Source organism: Myxocyprinus asiaticus, chromosome 36, assembly GCF_019703515.2.
Source record: "Myxocyprinus asiaticus isolate MX2 ecotype Aquarium Trade chromosome 36, UBuf_Myxa_2, whole genome shotgun sequence".
NCBI classification, from domain to species: domain Eukaryota; kingdom Metazoa; phylum Chordata; class Actinopteri; order Cypriniformes; family Catostomidae; genus Myxocyprinus; species Myxocyprinus asiaticus.
This window is the reverse complement of record NC_059379.1, coordinates 32009448-32029856: the sequence shown is the minus strand read 5'-3', so window position 1 is coordinate 32029856 and position 20409 is coordinate 32009448. Positions and strand designations below refer to the sequence as shown.

Here is a 20409-nt window from a genome sequence, read left to right as displayed (position 1 = left end):
GTGATGGCGGAGGGAGACCTGAAAAGGTACGCCAGAGCATCAGGGAGTGGAGAGAGTGACCAACAAACACAACAACCATGCACAGAGAGAGTGTTTGTCCATTATTTATAAACCGTTTATTTGTTTTGATGGTTACCGTCAACTGGCTAAAAACTGAACATTAAAAGACTAACCTTGAACCTGCTTCGTTGTCTCCTGACTCCTCCATTGCCCACGAACCTAGCTCCTTCTACAGTGGTGCCAAAAACCCGGCTTTGGAGGAGAACGCCGTTATGGAGTCCTCACCACTGGGCGAACTCTTCAAGACCCTCACCAGTATCCAGCAGAACAAACACCAAGCCCTCCTGGAGGTATGCCTGGAGCAGGAACAACGCTTCCAACTCCTGCTCCAGGCACAATCGGAGGACCAGCAGGTGCTCTGGAGCCTGATCGCAAGGGAGGGGGCTGGCACTGCGACCTCCCCGGAGCCTACTCCACTGGTGGCCCTCATGAAGATGGGGCCAAATGATGATCCAGAGGCCTTCCTCGACCTATTCAAGAAGACCGCAGAGGTTTGGAGGTGGCCTCCCGACCTGTTGCCCCTACTCTCCGGGGAGGCGCAGCTAGCGGCGCAGCAACTTCCCACCGCCAGCCTCCTTGATTAGAGCCACCTGAAGAAGGCCATACAGCAACGGGTTGGTCGGACCCCGGAGCAGAGTCGGCAGCTTTTCTGGTCTCTGAGATTCGGGAAACACGGCCGCCTGTTCCCTTTTGCGCAGCAGCTCCGTGACACCTGCCGGCATCGCTGGAGGAAGCCTTCCAGTTGGTGGCATTTCCAGGAGTCAGCGAAGCAGTGTCTTCTCTCTCTTCTCTCTCTCCACCCCCTGTGTCTCATGTTCCCCCCTCCACCCCCCGTCCCCCTCAGCCCCGCTCAGTCCCGGCTCCTCGGAGGTGGGGAGGATCACCACCCAAACCCCACCCCCGGTCCAGAGGACCCTTCCCCTTGTCTGTCCCTCCTACTCCCCCTGTCTCCCTCCGCTATCCCTCCCAGGTTGGCGAGACCGCCCCCACGAGTGCAGAAGGAAGACCTGGGCCGGTCTGCTGGAGCTGCGGGGAAACCGGTCACAGCCCGGACACAGCCCGGACACAGCCAGGAGCGGTGTCCAGTGATAGAGGTGGGGACACTGGTCTGGATCCCCGATGCTCCACAGGCTGCCCCGATCGGGCAGGTGCATATCAGATACCGGTAAGAGTAAAGGGGATACACATCAAGATTTGGTGGATATAGGTTGTTCTCAAACCTCGATCCACCAATGCTTGGTGCATGGTGGGGCATTGGATAAAAATAAACGGGTGAGGGTGAGGTGTGTGCATGGTGACATTCACAAGTATCCGGTGGTTACCACTGAGATATGATTCAGGGGAAAAAGGCATAGAGTCGAGGCTGCGGTTAATCCCTGCCTCACACATCCACTAATTCTGGGAACCAATTGGCCCGGCTTTAAAAACGTATTGCGGGTAATGTGTGTGGATGGGTCCTGTAAAGTAGTGTTGCAGGGTGTGATGTGCGATACTATGGCTGGTGAGGTGGTGCCAGGGCCGTCAACGTCAGCTCCGCGTCAGGATGATGCAGACGAGGGGATTCCGAGTCCCTCAAGCATGCCTTTGACCAAGTGAAAGTAATTGATGGTCAACAGCTCCAGCCTGGTGTTGCGCTCACATACCCGTACTTTTCTATTATCAAAGAGCAGTTATATCGAGTGATGCAGGACACTCAAACCAAAGAGAATACAACTCAGCTGTTAGTGCCAAAGAGCCGTCGGGAAACACTCTTCCAGGTGGCTCACTATAACCCAATCGCTGGCCACTTAGGTCACGAAAAGACTTTGAACCTTATAATGGCCCGTTTCTTTTGGCCAGGCATTCACAGGGACATACGCAAATGGTGTGCGGCGTGCCGTGAATGTCAGTTGGTGAATCCACCGGCCACCCCAAAAGCGCCATTGCGCCCTCTGCCGTTGATCGAGGTCCCCTTAAAGAGAATTGGCATGGACCTCGTCGGGCCATTAGAGTGGATTGTACACAGCCATCGCTTTGTATTAGTTCTGGTGGATTATGCAATGCGATATCCCGAAGCAGTGCCTCTACACAACATTTCAGCACGTAGTGTTGTGGAGGAACTCTTCAAAAAGAAAATCTTCACTGATCAAGGCACAACATTCATGTCACATACACTTCGCAACTATGAATTATTAGGCATTAAGTCAATTTGCACCAGCGTTTATCACCCGCAAACTGACGGGTTGGTCGAACTATTTAATAAGATCTTAAAAAACATGATTCTTAAGTTCGTACACAAAGACGCTAAGAATTGGTATAAGTGGCTCGAACACCTGCTGTTTGCAGTATGAGAAGTCCCGCAAGCCTCCACCGGGTTTTCCCCATTTGAGCTACTGTATGGGCGCCAACCGCGCGGCGTGCTTGACATCATACGGGAAGCTTGGGAGGAAGGACCTTCGAATAGTAAAAATCAAATTCAATACATTCTCGACCTTAGAGCAAAACTCCACACTTTGGGGCAGGTAACACAGGAGAATTTGCTCCAAGCGCAAGAACGTCAACGCCAACTTTACGACAGGGGCACTCGACAACGGGAATTCACACAGGGAGATAAAGTGCATGTTTTGCTGCCCACCTCGAGCTCCAAATTACTTGGCAAGTGGCAAGGACCCTTTGAGGTCACACGACGAGTCGGAGATCTCAATTATGAGGTTAGGCAAACGGATAGGGGAGGGGCATGTCAAACCTACAACCTCAACCTCCTCAAACCAAGGAGGGAGGCGGTACCTGTAGCCTTGGCGACGGTAGTTCCGGAGAGGGCGGAGCTCGGGCCGGAGGTATCTCCCAAATCAAGTTCATTCACCCCAGTCCCTTGCGGAGACCACCTCTCACTGTCGCAGCTTTCAGACATTGCCAGGTTACAAGCGTAATTCACAGATGTGTTTTCACCCCTACCTGGTCGCACGAACCTCATAGAGCACCATATCGAATGTGGTGGTTCGTAGCTGCCCCTATTGTCTTCCTGAACACAAGAAAAAGATTGTTCAGGAAGAATTAGAGGCAATGCTTGAAATGGGCGTAATTCAAGAGTCGCACAGCGATTGGGCCAGCCCGGTAGTTCTGGTAACGAAGAGCGACAGCTCGGTTCAGTTCGGTTCTGTGTTGACTACTGTAAAGTGAACGCGGTGTCTAAATTTGACGCATATCCAATGCCGCGAATTGGTTGAGCGCAGCTCAATTTTACTCGACGCTGGACTTAACAAAGGGTTATTGGCAGATCCTTTTAACGCCAATATCCCAAGAAAAGACGGCTTTTTCCACACCGTTCGGATTACACCAATTTGTGACACTTCCGTTTGGTTTGTTCGGAGCCCCGGCCACGTTTCAGCGCCTTATGGACAAGGTCTTCAGATTGCACACGGCACATGCCGCCACATATCTAGACGATATCATCATTTATAGTAATAATTGGCAGCGGCATATGCAACATCTGATGGCTGTCCTGAAAGCACTGAGACAGGCGGGACTCACGGCCCACATGAAGAAGTGTGCAATTGGGCGGGTGGAAGTTAGGTATCTGGTGGTCCACTTGGGTCACAGGCAGGTGCGTCCACAGATTGACAAAACCGCAGCAATTGCAACCTGCCCGGTGCCCATGACCAAAAAGGGGGTAAGGCAGTTTTTGGGGCTGGCTGGCTACTACCGAAGGTTTGTGCCTAGTTACTCTGATGTCACCAGCCCACTAACTGACCTCACTAAAAAGGGGGCTCCCGATCCGGTCCAGTGGACAGAGTCATGCCAACAGGCCTTCCTTAAGGTAAAGTCCGTACTGTGTGGGGGGGCCGCTTTTACATGCACCTTATTTCTCTCTCCCCTTTATTTTGCAGACTGATGCATCTGACAGGGGGCTGGGCGCGGTGCTTTCGCAAAGGGGGGGGCGGCCAGTGCTATTTATTAGTCACAAGCTCTCCTTCAGGGTGACAAAGTATAGTTCCATCGAGAGGGAGCGTCTTGCGATTAAGTGGGCTATTCTTACCTTACGCTACTACCTGCTGGGGCAGGCCTTCACCCTCTGTTCCGATCACGCTCCTCTGCAGTGGGTGCAGATGGTTGTGGCTGACTTTCTCTCCAGAAATGGGCGGGGGGGGAGTAGGCAGGCCGGATTTTGCCCCGCCTGAATCAGCGGTGGGGGCATGTGGCATGGGTGGCGTGGTCATGTGTCGGTCTGTGGGAGAGGGAGAGCGGTAAGGCTCATCACCTGGGTCATAACTATCTCTAACACCTGTCTCTCATTATAGTGATGGCGGAGGGAGACCTGAAAAGGCATGCCAGAGCGTCAGGGAGTGGAGAGAGTGACCAACAAACACAACAGCCACGCACAGAGAGAGTGTTTGTCCATTATTTATAAACTGTTTATTGGTTTTGACGGTTACCGTCAATTGGCTAAAAACTGAACATTAAAAGACTGACCTTGAACCTGCTTCATTGTCTCCTGACTCCTCCATTGCCCACAAACCTAGATCCTTCTACAAAATTATAATGTTTTATATAATATTAATATACCTATTGTATACCATTTATATTTAATGTTAAATACAAGATATCAATAAAATCGTTTTAAAAGCATTATAATACACATAAAAAGGAATAATAATAATAATAAAAATAATAATAAATAGTTGTATTGTTGATTTTGTGTTTCTGTCACATCATTAATATTTGTAAGTTATAAATGGCTTTTTATTTTCTTATCAGTATTTATAGGAATGCCCATAAGGATGCTTCTTTGTGGGATTGTATTGGTTTTTCTCTGTAAAGTTCCTTTCTTTTTCACTGGAACTCTTTCTTCATTGCATTCATTTTTGACATTTTTAGGAATAAAGGAGCAGGTGTTCTAGACTTGTGAAAATTATAAAATGACATGAATTATAAAATAAATAATCTTTGTAGATTATATTATAATGTGTGTTACATAGGGTACAAAGGTTCCTCGAGGTAAAAGGCTCCATTGATTTTATTTTCTCCCAAAACACTAAATAGCATTAAAAAAACTACCACAGGACTTTCCTAAACACCTGTTTGACACTATGCACTGCAAAATTTTTCCTGTTCCATGAGATCTTTGTGTGTGGTGTCTATAGGTTGATTTTGAGGCAATTTGATCTCATCTTTATTATTTTTTTAAATGTTGCAAATTTACGTAGCTAATGAAAATCCCTGAAATTAACAAATTTATTGACTTATTTATTATTTTGTTTAAGGTCATTAAATCAAACATTTTTCAATAACTGTCCAATAAGTGTAAGGATAGTATTTGGGGTAAAAAGTCCCCCTGTTGCAGGGGCTAAAGTCTCCTATTAAACTCATTGATTTTCTGAAGTGGGGCAAATAAATTTGTTATAAAAAAGGTTCAAAGTGGGCTCACATTGACTCATCCAATCATAATAGAGTTTAGTTTATTTATAGAATACTTAAGACATAATGAAAATGTCACATGTTTGAAATTAACAGGAAATGGTTGACTTTTTCTGAAGTAGTTATTTTGAGTAAGCATCATCTTAATTTGTTACTCAAAAAAGAATCTTGCTGTCTCAAAAGTATTTGCATTAGTTGATATATTGTGCCCTATAATGATTGCCCCAATATCTACAAGATATCACTTTAAACACCCTAGGGGCCTTTTAACCCAAGTGTGGGGTAAAAGGCTCCCTAACTACCATTTTTTAAATACTGAATTTTAATTGAAACAACCTTCCATTATTATTTTCACAAAAATTATGTTGCTCCATCAATATTCAATAAATATACATCAGTTTTTTGGACCTTGATACATTTTGTGACCAGGAAAAAAAATGACATTTCCTTAAGGGGAGCCTTTAGCCCGTTGTACCCTATACATTAATATACCTATTGTATAACATTTATATTTAATTGTAAATATATTTATTGAACAAGATATCAATATAATACTTTAAAAAGTTTTATAATGCACATACAATGGAATAATAATAGTAAAATAAATAATAATAATAATAAATAGTTGAATTGTTGATTTTGTGTTTCTGTCACATCATTAATATTGGTAAGTAATAAATTGCCTTTTATTTTCTCATCATCAGTATTTATAGGAACGCCCATAAGGATGCTTCTTTGTGGGATTGTGGGGTTCCTTTGTTTTTCACTGGAACTCTTTCTTCATTGCATTCATTTTTGGCATTTTTCGAAATAAAGGAGCGGTTGTTCTAGACTTGTGAAAATTGCACTTTGCCCCCTCACCCCCTTAAATTTCCTGTCACTGAATCGTTAGCCATTTTCGATGAAAACAAGTGAATTATGATGTGAATAATAATGTCTGCATGAAGCGGACGATTCATTCCAGCTTACAAAGAACACTGGTCACTAAACGTATTATCGACATAAAACACAAAATAAGCCCGAATCCTGGCTTTTCTCCACTTGTATCATTTTAACACATTCGCATTGACATCTCTTATTTTATTCGCCATGCCTAAATAATCAGTGTTCGGATTGCACTGTACGCTGATCTTCACATAACGCGAGACAAAACAATAAACCCACTGTCCCCATGAAATCATCACAACGTGACGAGCAGTGGGCGGGGCTACTTTGGTTTTGACCACGTGGCTCATACGTCATCACGTCAGCGGCATGTAAACAAATATGAGCTGCATGGACCAAACTGCTCTAGAAGGTGCTGAATACTCACAAGTTAACTACTATTATCATTCTATAACCTAACCTTTAACTATATGAAATGGCTCTGTTTTGCAAATTTTTTAGAAAATATATTTGAAATTGTCAATTTCCTGAAAAAAATCCTTGTCCCCTTCAGCTGGTACACCACTTCTATGACATGTCAAGTTATTTATGTATTTATTTTGTACTTGTTTTTAATACAAGCATTAGTGCAAGGCCGAAGAAGTGTGCAAAAAAAAAATAAAATAAAAAAAAAATAAAAAATAAAAAAAAATATATATATATATATTAATAATTAAAATAATTTAAAAATAATGTTTGTCCCTTGATTTCATGGCATTGGTGTTATCAGTTATAAAACCCTTTTATATATATATATATATATATATATATATATATATATATATATATATATATATATATATATATATATATATAAATACAAAAAGTTGCGGAAAATAATTCAGGTCAAAGTTCAGAGGCTGCTTAAATATGCATATAGTGATTTTCCCCAGCATGTTAAAAAATTATTAATTAACAATTTAACTAATATTTTCACACAAAAATATTTAGTGTTGAACCCCATTGAACCCTCAAAATGTGGTGTAACCCATTTAACTCATTAGTGTTAACTTAGTGTTAACTTGCTACATTCGTGAAACAAAATTAAATAATAAAAGAAAGAACAACAGCCAAGTTGTCCTTTATGAATAAAAATTAATGTCAACATGTTACAGAATGTTTACCCTCAGCGTTTATAGGCAAAAACTGAACTAAATGGAAAATTTCAATATTTTGTAAGTTGGAAACTCAAAATCTTTTGAGAATGACCCATTTGCAGTTTGGGTCAGTTCCTCTCATAAATCTGTTGTGTGACTTTAGAAAACATGGAGCACAGCACGAGTCATATGGACTACTGTTTACGGACCCAGTTATTCACTTTTGTTGGAATGTGAAGTGTGTTTTAAGGGATCGTACTACAATTGCACATCAATTTCATCATGAATGAACCAAGAATTGTTACTGTGATAATGTGTAGTTAAAGATGCTCATTAAGATATGTTGCACTTGTAATAAGTGGTGTTTTATAAAAATAAATTAACTGTGAAGGAATGAATAAAATATTTTATTGAAAATTAATAAATAAATAATTAGTTTTAATGACATTTGAGCATAGTCCTTGAAAACAAATAGAAATGTGCTTGAAAAGTCCTTGAATATAAATTTGAAGCATCTGTACGAACCCTGTTTATAGGTAGTGTTACTATTAAATTCACTGTTAGATTAAATATGCTTATTTCATGAAACTAGTTATTGAGTGCAATTGGTCCTAAAGTCTAAAACTAAATGATCAGAGTCTGAACTGACATTTACATTTTGTAGACTGCAGTCTTTGACACAGGGTGTTGATTTACCTGTGATGTGCTGAAGTGGCATCATGGAAGCTGACTCTGTGTCACGCTCACATAAAGATCACTAAGTACTTTCCCTCTTTGATGTGCTCAGCTGGTTCACCTTCCCATCACTTTTGTGCAGTCTTCCTCCATTTTTACCCATAAACTCCCTGGCATTATATCACTGTTCAAAAAACTAGCACTTTATTACAAAAGTATAGAATAACCTGCTGCTGTTGGTGGTTGCTTCAGTGCTGTCTGTGTGATCTTTATGTTGTTGTTGGATAATGACAATACTGTGTTGTGCTCCGTGTTAGGTGCATGGACGTGGAGGCAATGACTCTGCCTTCAGTGATGATAATGATGGTGGTGGGGGACTGTACAAACATGGACAGAATAGGTGAGATTTTGTATCAGATCACTAACTAAAGAGTCCCATGACATTACCATGATTTATTTATTTATTTTTTTTTGCACATAGGGCTGTGGTAAAACCATGTTTTGGACATGTTACAATGGTAGTGCCTAGCTTGGTGTTCTTTGGTGTGCAATGTAAATACATCGCCATTATTATCAGCAAGAGCCATGGTATTACTCTCTGAGACCGTTCTTCTTTGTAAGGGATATTTGATGATAAAAGCAAGTCCAGATCCCAAGATTTTTTGCTCATCTGTAGGGTGAATGACAATATTTGATTTTTGAGCGATAGTTCTGCACCTGACAAATGTATTAAAAGAATCTGCCTAGTTTAAATGGTTGGTGCATTAATCTAAGCAACAGTATTCTTGTGTGTTTTGGTTTTAGGGCATTTGAAGATGAACTGTTACAGAAGCCATTCCAGAAAGGAAAGCACACCAAGGTGGCCCATAAAAATGTCGCTGCCTCTGAATGGGACAGGTATAGGCAGCATCCATCAAAAATAGTCAATTCCTCCAAGTCTGGTGTGTGTTGACTGAGACATATTTTGTGTTTCTTGACAGAGAGGAAGCCAAAATCCGACGCCTGATATCGATGAATGCTGTATCCTATCAATATTATTTCATTTTTGAAAATCTGGATATTTCTTTGCTGTTAAGCGAGAACTGTTGAAGTAGATACTGTATTTTGTAATCTAAACGTAACTCTTTGGACTGAGATATTGAAAAAGGCAATTTAATAACATACTGAAAAATGTTCGTTTTGTGTGAATTTGAGATTGTAATGCATGTTAGAAGAGGAGCTGCATCATGCTGGCCTTCTTAAAGTGCAATTTTTGGAACATTTAACTATTGTAAGCAATTTAGAAAGATGATGACAACTTGTACATTTTTCCCAATCCATGCATGGCTATTTTCTTTTGAATTGGAAAGAAGTCCTTGAATTGCATGTCATCAGTTTGAACATCATAAGAAGTTTGTCAGCGACTACATTCTGTACTATGGAGGGATGATCGACTACTTCAGGCGATCCATGTGAGAAATTCACTTTGTCTGCCTTCTAGAGAAACGCTGTAGTCATTTGCATTAAAACTAATGAAAATTTAATGGTAAAGTGTATCATTTAAAAAATATATGTTCTCATTTCCCTGCCTAATAATAAAAGAAACATTCATAGTTTGATTTGCACCATATGAATTAGTGTGTCCATACGCAGGTATAAATATAAGACAGATCTGGACGTGGTGAGAGAAAACCACCATTTCCTGTGGAGAGAGGAAGATGAGGAAGACATGACATGGTTATATCTGCCTATCTGTATTTGGTTTTGATTTCACCATTCATCTTGATTTATGTGCCTTTCTGTAATCCTAATCTCTGCACATGTCACCCTAAAATAAGGTTTCTGTATGTTTAGGGAGAAAGAGCTTACCAAGAATGACTACGATAAGCTTTTTAAGGAGTACTGTATTGCTGACCTTAGCAGATAGAAGAAAATGAGGTTTGCCTTCTATTGATGTTTCTTTCCAGACATGAGTCAATTTTTAATATCTTAAATGCTCTTTCATTTGCAGTTACTGAATTAGAATTTTTGCATTTTCTTTTATTAATTTGGATTAAGGTGGCGTATTGAAAATGAAGTTATATCTGGAAAAGGTAAATGGAGATTTTTTAAATTACTACTTTAAAAAACAAAAACAAATTTACACTGAGCACTTTTGGTTACATAATGAACAAAAAAATAACAATATTGTCCTCTGCCACTAGGTGGTCGTGTAGTTTTACCTTTGAAGAGCAACTGTGCTGTGCACATACCTAACCAGTACAAACAAACTGTAAGCGATCTGATTTTAGGAGGTACACAAGCCATAACCAGGGACCTGAATATCATAGAGACCTGGGGAAGGAACCTTTTGAATTGGGCTAGTAAGCAACAGCCTAACAACCACCAGAACATCCAAGCTACTGTGTAACAATTTACTAAAACTACTCAGAACACCTTGTCAGCACATTTTGCATGGGCAAGCACCTGCTAGATCAAATAATTATTACATAATTGCCTTACAGGCATCTCACAAATGGATATGGATAATTTCTTTATAGAATTGAGAATGTGTTAACAAACACCTATTCCTAGCCAAGATGACATTCTTTCTTATCATTTAAAAATAATCTCAAAAACAACGTGAACTAGCTTGTGTTTTCATTGAATGTTGTGAAATTTCAATTACAGGTTTATTGCTGGAAGAATGTAAAATGACAGTGACCTTAATGTAGGGTAGTGTGGGGGTGTCTATGCTGCAGGGTTGGGCAAAATTCAGAATTCAGAATTCAGTTGTGCGAGTTTCAATCGAATTTGCCTTGTCCCACAGAGTGTTGAATTACAATTTCAATTGGAATGGCAGGAAGGGTAATTTATAGAATTGCAATTCAAAGAAATTCAACACATGTACACAACAGAGGAATTTCATTAGACCAACACAAGTTTTGTGAAAAAATAAATGAATAAATAAGTTTGATTAAGTATGCCTGTTTTCCCCCTAATATGTAGAATGTTGAATTTTTTGGGTGTTGAATTATTGTAAATGTTGAATTATTTACAATATGGCACAACCTTGAGTGCATTATTGCTTTTATAAAATGGTTACCATATATATATATATATATATGGCACAAATGTTCCTTAAAATTGTATTTTTAAATCATTAAATACCATTCTTCTGTTAGAAGATATAGTCCCTGACAAACAAACAGTAAACAAAACATTGCTATGCAAGAAAAATAATAATCAGCTCTGGGTGCTGCGCAGTGATACAAATAGATGCTCGGTGATGAGGTCATGGCTGGGCTTTACGGCTAATGACCAATCAGCATCCAGGGTCTGGAACAATCTGTTTTTTATGGTATAAACTACAGTACAGCAGTTATTTGAATTTCATTCCATTTTAATTCTTATTAAAATTCAAATTCGAATTACAATTCTGCATTTTGTACCTCAATTCAAATTCAATTCAAATTCTTGAGTTGAATTAGAATCTAAAAGGCATTCTAAATTCAGTTTTGAATTACATACAACCCTGCTATGTTGTAACGGAAATCAGTGACGTTGAATAATGTTGTTACTGGGTCCTGGTTCATGGTTATATGTTATCTAAGTAGGTAAACAAGGTTGAAGTACGTTTATAATTTTCCCAATCAGCAAATGTTACACAAATGAATGGGCAGATCAATGAAGAGGCCTTTAAATTACTGATGAAATGATCACAGGCTCGGTCATGCTAGTGTTTGGATTGTGTGCCACAGAAAGAGTCATAGACCATCTGCTATCCAGCATCACTCGAACCCTGAGCAGCAGATTAACCATGACAAGCTGGTGGCGTGACGCAACACTGACACACACTCACACACATACTCAGACTTTGGTGTCACAGAAATCACAACACCAAGGCGAAATACACATTCTGGAAATAATAACAACATAATAATATAACATGATATTGCATTTTTATTTTTATATGATATTGCATATTCATTGATAATATTGTGACGAACAGACCCAAAATCTTATAGATTTACATTTAAGCAGGAACCAAAGCCATATCTAGGACCAGAATATCATAAAGACTTGGGAGTGGGCTCTGTTTGACCTGGACCATTAAGGAACCACCCAAAACACCCTAACAATGCCCTGGCAACCACCCAGAACACACTACCAGTGGTTTTGGCCTTGCAGATGACAAAACTGGTGCAAAAAATCAAACAGACTTACACTGAAGGAGGAAACCAAGCCATATTGGTGGGCTTTTGTTACTTGGGCCAATTGGCAACCATCTAGCAACCTCCTAGAACACCTTATCAACTGCATAGCAATGCCCTGGCATCCAGCCATAACACTCTAGCATCATGGTTGTGAGTTTTGCACAGGCATGCACCACACACATTGTCTTCAGAAAATGTATGTCTAATGCAAGTCTAATATAGAAAATAAGTAGTTGTAAACATATTACATGCCAAGGCACTTTTCAGTAACAACCCTACTGTCTTCCGGTTTGTAAGTATAGCTGAGGGTTAGTTTAACAGGTCCCCTGAGGAGTTTGTCATGAGGAGTTCCCATCTGCTGGTCATTTTTTTCCACAGTTAAACAAAATAAGGGCATCCCTGATACTCCTAATGACGGTTTACCCTAATTGTTTTTGTCATTTCTACAAAGACTCTGTTTGTCAGCTTCACTGGCTTTAATAGCTTCAGTGCTGCTCACACAAGCTTAATTGCTGTGGTCGGAGTCACATGTATGTCATCAGAGAGACGGGGTAATTGGGCATCGAGGTTGTTACCTCAGTCACTCTCTCGCTCTGCCACAAGTTCATTGAACATCCATGTTAAAGTTCAATAAACTATCATTTATAAAATAATAATAAAATATATATATTTTTTAGAAAATTCCTGATTCCCATTCTGTTCGAGTACAGTATTTATACAGCACCTCCCTTTTGATTCTAAACATGAAAATTGCTAGTTTGTAATATCATTTTATCTGGAAAGAGCGCAACTTAATGTCAGTGGTGATACTATACGTTTACAGTAGATATACAGAAAACAAATTATCTTTGTTAAAAAAGCTGATAATTGGGATACTTACTCATTGTATCTGTTTGAAACAATACAAAGTAATGATTTCTATTGTAAAAGATTTTTATTTCATAATGAAACGTAAGCGAAAAATGGGGGATGGTCTCTTTGACTTGTGCCAGTAAGCAACCACCTAGCAAAGCCTGCAACATGATCACACGGGAAGCCGGCATGTGGTTTCTGATAGTTCAGGTACCCTAGGATCGGCTACATTATGCCGATTCTCCAACAAGTGGCATCTCCTATTAGACTTTTATTGCATCAGCTCCAGAATGCTTACCTTCCCCTGTGGTGTGACCAGATGTGCATTGCGTCAACAGCATGGGAGACCTGGATTTAGATCCTGTGTTGAAACCAGGAAGTAATTGCGATTGCACAAAAAAAAAAAAAAAAAGGTATAAATCAGAGGTTGCATTTTTCCCACTAAAATTACATTTATACTCCACTGAATGGTTAGGTTTAGGTTTGGGGTATGGGTTGGGGAGTACAATTTATAAAATATGCATTCCTCTTCACTATATTACAGCCTGTACAGCTGAAAACAACTCACGTCACAACTCATTTTTGGCACCCCCTACATGGACATTTCAACTGGAAAATGGAGCTCACACATGTCTATACACCCAACAACACTTAGCGCTTTCACCACTGGAGGCATTGTTTCAAATTTTGGTAAGCACAGACCGATTTTCGCTAAAGTAAAGTAAACCTACTGTTTCCAATTTCACTGTGAGATCAGTCTGACACACTAGTAATCACCCAAAACACCCTAACATTGTAGAAATATAAACAAGGATCATTAAAATGTAACAGGTTTTTACTTATTCATTTGTTCATTTTTGTAAAGAATACAAAGGCAGTTTGACCAAACTTAAAAGGTTAAAATCAAACATCGAAACATATTGTGGTCGGCATAACCCATGTTTATCCTTGTTTCAAGTGACACATATTTAACCTTGTGCGACCTCGCATCCACATGTGTGGACACTGTATTTTGGCTTTGCTATATGCATGAATTAAAACCAACTGAATACTGTTCGCAAAACTCTACACTGTCATTTAAGGGTTAAACCTCTGGCGCACCGCGTTACGTGACAACAGCGTGACATTGATTTCCAGGAAGCTCTACTGCTGGTGCAGTGCCAACAAAAGTGCCCCTGGTAAGAAACTTCTTTACGTTTTTTGATTGAAAACCTGTTTGGTTGTAAAGAGTAGCATCTCTAGTTTCGTTTGATATGCCGCTTTAAAAAATCCATAAATTTTTGGGGCATCAGTGCACTGATAAAAATGAAGTCCACATATGTGGAAATTAGGACTTCCTCAAAAGTTGAAAAAAATAAAAATAAATACATGTTAGTTATTTTGAATATTTTTGAACATTAACACATCTGCGGGTCAATTCGCTTCATTTTTAATATTAATTTTGTTATTTTATTTTGTTATCACTGTACAATACGGTTCTGTTCGTTAACATTTGTAAATGCACACCTATATATTTATTGTGCATTTTCACATTCAGAATAAATGTATTCATGCAAAAGCTGAAAAATGTTGCTTTCAGAAGCTTTACTTGGAGTTAGGATGAAAATAAGGTGCATTTCTAACTGTTCTGAAATCAGTGCAGACAGATAGCACACTTGAGGTTAAGTCATTCACTAAATGGGGAGCAAGGGTGCATCCTATAGCTTTCTATGCAGCAAAGTGCATTCACTCCTAAAGTCCAAACTAAAGTTCAGTTTCAGGCTGCAAATGATGTTTGGACCACTCAACATGTTTAGCAGACATAGGACAATGATAATCAGTACATATATTCAGAATTTTATCATGCTACATTTTATTTTAACATGGTTGGCAGTGATTTGATGATGCTGGCCATTACTTTTAATAAGAATTATTAATTCCGCTTTATAGAAAATCAGCTGTAATGTCTATAACATCTCAAAAACATGAATAACCAACACTCCTGGACACAGAATAAATAAACTATTTGATGGACTTTCTGTATCTTGGTATTACATAAAATTTCACAACTTAGTCCCACTGTTCACATATGTGGACATACATTTTTAGGAAAACTATTTGCTCTAGAGTTTATTCTTTTTTTTGCTTGTTTATTAGGTGCTACTAGTTACAAATCAAAAAGGGAAATGAAAAATGCACACAGTCACGCGGGGTTCTCAGGAGGTCAATGTAGTCAGAGTTGAAAATGATTTTACCTTTCATAGTTTGAGAATAAGAGCATGTCACACAACCTGTCCATGTTGGCGTCTGCCTAGTTTGGCTAGCTTCTTCCAAATAATATGAATTTACACAAAGACACTCTAGAATTTCATTGGATGCATGGCCTTTGACGTCAACTTCAAAAGATGTGGAAACTATTTTCTCTTCCCTCTTAGAAGTTGCTAAGCATTTTTATAAACAATTTATTTTGCTTTCCTAAGAATGCACAAATATGTGATTAGTTGCATTTTATTGTTTGCATTTAGCATTTTTTTTTTCCTGCTGTCCACGACCCCATCAGAATAGACCTGTGACCCACTAATTAAGAACCACTCACTTAAGACATTGCCAGGAAAACAAGTTTTTGAGAACTGCTGATAGTAATATTAGTCGATGTTCTTTTTCAAGTAAAAAGAGAGAAAACCGTTAAAGTGTCAACTGAATGAAAAGTATGATGGGCTGAAAGCAATCAGATAACAGCCAAAGCCGTTCCAGATGGCACACCGTGAGAGGTGTGGGAAGCCTGGCAGAAAAACTCCCTGATGACACACTTTTCCCTGTGCTCCAATCTGGAGAATCCCCTTGTACTGTTAGCCTGCTGAAGCTAATGTGAACTCGCTGATAGCTGAGGTGAAATGCTGTCCAGGCTAAGGTCACGGGAGGAGAGAGGCTTCTGATGCCTCTGCTTTGCTCTTTGTCTCTCTCAGTAAAGGAGAATTGAAATTTCCTGTCTATAGTTTATTTATCAAATGTAAAACAATACAGCATGCAACAGTAATTGCAGGCAATGAAATACAGAATCTGCAAGCTCCAGAGAAAAAGAAAAGAGACAGAATCACAGATATAAGATTTAGTGAGTTAAAAGTAATCTTCAGAGTAATCTTTGGGTAATAAACTGTACATGGGATCAATGTCAGGGTACCGAAACATTCAACAGCAACATGTCGCCTTCTTGTAGGATCATGTTGCACAAACAGTAAAAAAAAAGAAAAGAAAAAGAAATCATACTAGTTTACGCTAGGGTGGAGCTAATCTAATTAGTGTAGATTTAGGAAAGACCATGCCGGTATTTGTGGGACTGCTTACTTTTTACTGCATGACATGTTTTAGATGAACAAAGAAGAAGTACATTAAAATACCTTTTATGTATAGGTTAAAATACTTACTAAATAGTAAGTACAGATACTACTATACTGATAGAGCTAAAGACCACCACATTTAAAATCTGGGATTAAAAATCCAACTTGACTCCAATTTGAATTTTTTTTAAAGAATATTCTAGGTCATTAATCTAATAAAAAAACAATTCTGACAATGGCTGTGTTAATTCCTTTGTACAAAAAGTCTTCCTTGCTTTTCTAACTTCCATTGAAGCACACAAGATGATCTTCAAACATTCTTAAATCATGCTGGGAAAACATGGATCATTAGGTTTTGCACACACTTGTGGAGTTCATGGAGTCCAAGTGCATGCAAAATTTTCACTAGTGGTCTCCAACATTTGGACCCCATTGTATATAGTTTTCTTTGTGTTTTATCCATGCTCTATATCCTGGTCAAGTTTTTGGTCAAAACAACATTAAGACAAATACATCAAATATTGCAAATACTAAAAATATGAAAAATCGTCCCATTGTTTTTCAAGGTCTGTGTCCAGAGTGCTCCTTCAAACTCAATTATCATCATAAGTAAGAATATTCAACCATTTCAAAACACCACTGCATGTCCAGATATCCTTATATGAGCCATAGACCTTGACACTGAACAACAATGTCATCTTTTTCAGGAGAAAGGAAGTTATAGTGAAGAAGAGACGGTGATCGAAAGTGACTGCGGAGAAGTCACAGTCGGAGAAATCCAAGTCTTCCCACTCCAGAAAGCGTAAACGCAAAGACAAACGCATACACAAAAAGATACGCAAAGGCAAGATTCTTTTATCCTTAATGACATATTTTTCAAATCTGATCGAAGGTTGTATTAGGATAGGATTTGTAATTTCACAGATTCATGCAAGACCATGCCCCAAACATTTCTAAAAATGGATTGTACAATGCGGTATAAATTACAGCATTCCAGTGCATGTCTATGCTTATCTTTGACATATTTTTGTGGTGTTGTTCTACACTCATGTTCAAGTTGGACATGCAATGTCATGTCCATAACATGTCCATAGCTGTCATAGATAATGATTAAAAATGTTTCAAGGTGTGGCCATCCTTAAGTAGAATTAAATGCTGTTGTATGAAAACATGGAGTTTCATTGGGGGGAATCACTATTCACAATGAAATTTAAGGGCAGTACTTGGCTTCATTATTGCCATACCAGAATGAACACGTGGATGAAATTCTTGGGAGATGGTTAACCTTGACTAAAGTTGCATAATCACTACTGGTGTTTGCTAATGCAAGCATCACTATTATTACGGGTAGGGATTTTTCCAAAAACCAGACCACAAGTATTAAACTTCGACACTAAACTTATCCCACATGGTTTGTGCTACAGACATAAATATTACCTCAAATTGTACAACTTGTTGAGGTATGTTATTACTTTTCTAAACTACCAAAATTATTTTCTCTTGGTGGTAGATAAAACAGGAAAATCAATTGCATAGTATTTTTTTGGAAAGAGGGACCCAAGCCATATCTAGGTACCAGAATGTTATAGAGACTTGATGGTGGGCTATTTTGACTTGGGCCAGGAAGCAAACACCCACAACAAAATAACAACAGCATAGTGACACGTTAAAAACCTCTCAGAACACATAAGCAACCACAAAGCAACGCCCTGGCAACCATCTACAACACTGTAGCATTGTGTTGGTGAGTTTGGCACAGGCAAGCGCCCCTCCCATTTTATTCAGCAAATGTAAGAATCAAATTGTTTACTGAAACTGATTTCTTCTTTACAGAATACTATTCAAGTTCAGAAGAGTCCCAAGCGTCAGATAAAGGTAATGTACTCCACCCCCTTCACCACCCCACCTTTTCCCTCTCTCCCATAATAATGACTGGCCATCATCTAACACCCTAAGGCAGTGAATGCACTGAATATACCCTAAATATTTGTCTTGTGTCTTTCTAAATCAACCTCTAAGTTAACTATAGCTTGGCAAACTCCTGTATTCTGAGTAAATCTAATGTAATAGCAGATGGTGTATGTTCATGCTCTGAGAAGTTATAAACAAGTTAGTGGTGTTTACTAAGGCAAACATCACTATTACTTTTGCACATACTTATGGGCGCATAAGTCATCCTGCACCATTTGTGCTACAGACATGAATGGTATATCTCAAATCATGCGGCACGTTGAGGATAGGAGTGCTATGACCTTTTAAGGAATTTTTGTCTGGTGGAAGAAAACACAAGCAAACAAATACTGTAAATAAAAATGTCATGGATTTACTATACATTGAACAATGGACCTGATTTGGGGACCAGAATATCATAGAGATTTGAAGGTGGGCCCTTTTGACTTGGCCCTGTAAGCATCCTTGCAGAACACCCTAGCAACTGTATAGAAAAATCCACTCGTTTTGCACCACTGACGTTTTCTTTAGAAAAGTGAAAATTATGTTATTTTAATGCAGTACATTTATTCGGCTTAAAACCTACGTGTCTAATACAGTATATTTTCTAGATGCAGAAAATGAGGAGGATGATGAAGAAGAAGAGGGCCCTTCCCACTGTAGAGGAGAAGTCACGGTGAGTCTCATTTACTTTTCACTAGGATATATTGTAGTGCCATGTAGTGTGCACGTATGTGTGGGGGAATGTTTCTCAATATCTCCTAAATACTGAGAACATTGAGAAACCTGATGTCTCTGTTTCTCTTTCAGGGAGGAATAGTTTGATGATTATTTTGAAGACATGTTTCTCTGAGTCTATGGAAAGAAGTTCCATAATTCCTGTTGTTGTCTTTTTTACTATTATGCTTTTGTTAAGTATAGTTTGACTAAAATGTGATTATTTTTTAACAATAATTTTTTTGTTTTTAATCTCACTTCATTCATGAAACACGAGGAGAATTTTGTTTTTTTGTTGTAAATCATTAATGAAAACATTCATTTTTTGTATTCAAATATTACATTCAATTAATTCATATCAATTCACAATCCAACTTTTGTAAGAATGGTTTACGAATGATTTACACAGAAATGTATTCTGCTTGTGGAAATCGTTCATAAAAGCATTCATTCATAAATTGTGACAACAGTTTGTGTAGGATGCTTTTATGAACGATTTACGCAAATTTGTTCTGCATATGTATAAAGTGTTTGTAAAACCATTCATGCATGCATTCGTGCATTTGTTAGATTCATTAGTAATTGGTTTTAAAGACTATTTACAAAGAGATTCATTAAGAGATTCATTCAATTTAGTGCAATTTAATTACATTTACATAAGAATGATTTGTTGCATTCAAATTTAATTTACGGCCGATTTACACAGATTAATTCAGAGATTCACAGATTCAATGCAATGCTATTCAATTTACATTAAAACAAAATTTTTACAAACAATTTACACCTGTAAATCTGCACCTGTAAAGCATTCATTAAACCTTTTATGCATAATTTGTCACAAATAAATGTACAGACAATTTAAGGAATGATTCATTTAGAGATTCATTTGATTCAGTTCAGTGCAATTGAATGTAAGAATGGTTTTACGAACGTAAATTAATTCTGTACTTGTAATATTCATAAAACCATCCATGTGTTATTTGATGCATACAATTCAATTTATGGCCAAATTACGTAGAGATTAATTCAGAGATTAATTTAATTTAAAGCAATGCAATTTAATTTACATACAGTAAGAATGGTTTTACAAAAGTTTTATGCAAATTCATTCTCCAAGTGTAAAGCGTTTGTAAATCCATTCAAGCGTTTGTCGCACTCAGTTAATTTTACGGCAGATTTACACAAAGATTCGTTCAGAGATTCATTCAATTAAATTCAATGCAATTAAATTTCATAAGTATGTATTTA

The 20409-nt window shown here is 38.5% G+C and overlaps 1 pseudogene; it reads left to right on the top strand.

The window, feature by feature from the left end:
* Positions 1 to 3: 3 nt before the first annotated feature.
* LOC127427215 (protein FRA10AC1 homolog) lies at positions 4 to 19297 on the top strand (annotated as a pseudogene).
* Positions 19298 to 20409: the final 1112 nt, after the last annotated feature.